This window comes from Microtus ochrogaster, unplaced genomic scaffold (assembly GCF_000317375.1).
Source record: "Microtus ochrogaster isolate Prairie Vole_2 unplaced genomic scaffold, MicOch1.0 UNK80, whole genome shotgun sequence".
Taxonomy (NCBI): Eukaryota; Metazoa; Chordata; class Mammalia; order Rodentia; family Cricetidae; genus Microtus; species Microtus ochrogaster.
This window is the reverse complement of record NW_004949178.1, coordinates 1,376,311-1,376,847: the sequence shown is the minus strand read 5'-3', so window position 1 is coordinate 1,376,847 and position 537 is coordinate 1,376,311. Positions and strand designations below refer to the sequence as shown.

Sequence of the window (537 nt, the reverse complement as noted above, 5' to 3'; positions counted from 1 at the left end):
CTCTGTGGTTTTGGAGCCTGTCCTGGAACTAGTTCTTGTAGACCAGGCTGGTCTCGAACTCACAGAGATCCGCCTGCCTCTGCCTCCCGAGTGCTCGGATTAAAGGCGTGCGCCACCACAGCCCGGCTGTTTGGCTTTGTTTCTTTGGTTTTGTTTCTAGTTTTTCTTTTAAACTTGGTTTTGATTTTGGGGTCGGGGAGGGCAGGTTCGAGGGGACAGAGACAAGTGAGCTCCGAGTGCATGATGTGAAACCCACAAAGAATCAATAGGAGTTCAAACAAATTCATCTTCAGCATGGTGACAAGACGTCCTCGATCCCAGTCAGTATTCAGGAGGTAGAGGCAGGTGGGTCTCCATGAGTTCAAGGCCAGCCTCCGCTATGTTAGCTAGTTCCAGGCCAACTAAGGATATATATTGAAACTCTGTCTCAAGAACAACCCCCAGCCAGGCGATGGTGGCGCACGCCTTTAATCCCAGCACTCGGGAGGCAGAGGCAGGCGGATCTCTGTGAGTTTGAGACCAGCCTGGTCTACAGAG

The 537-nt window shown here is 51.8% G+C and overlaps 1 protein-coding gene across 2 annotated transcripts in view; it reads right to left on the bottom strand.

Annotated features, from left to right (window-relative positions):
• The window catches only part of CUNH14orf93 (chromosome unknown C14orf93 homolog), a 21,374-nt gene that overhangs the window by 15,779 nt on the left and 5,058 nt on the right, over window positions 1-537 (bottom strand). The window lies entirely within an intron of this gene.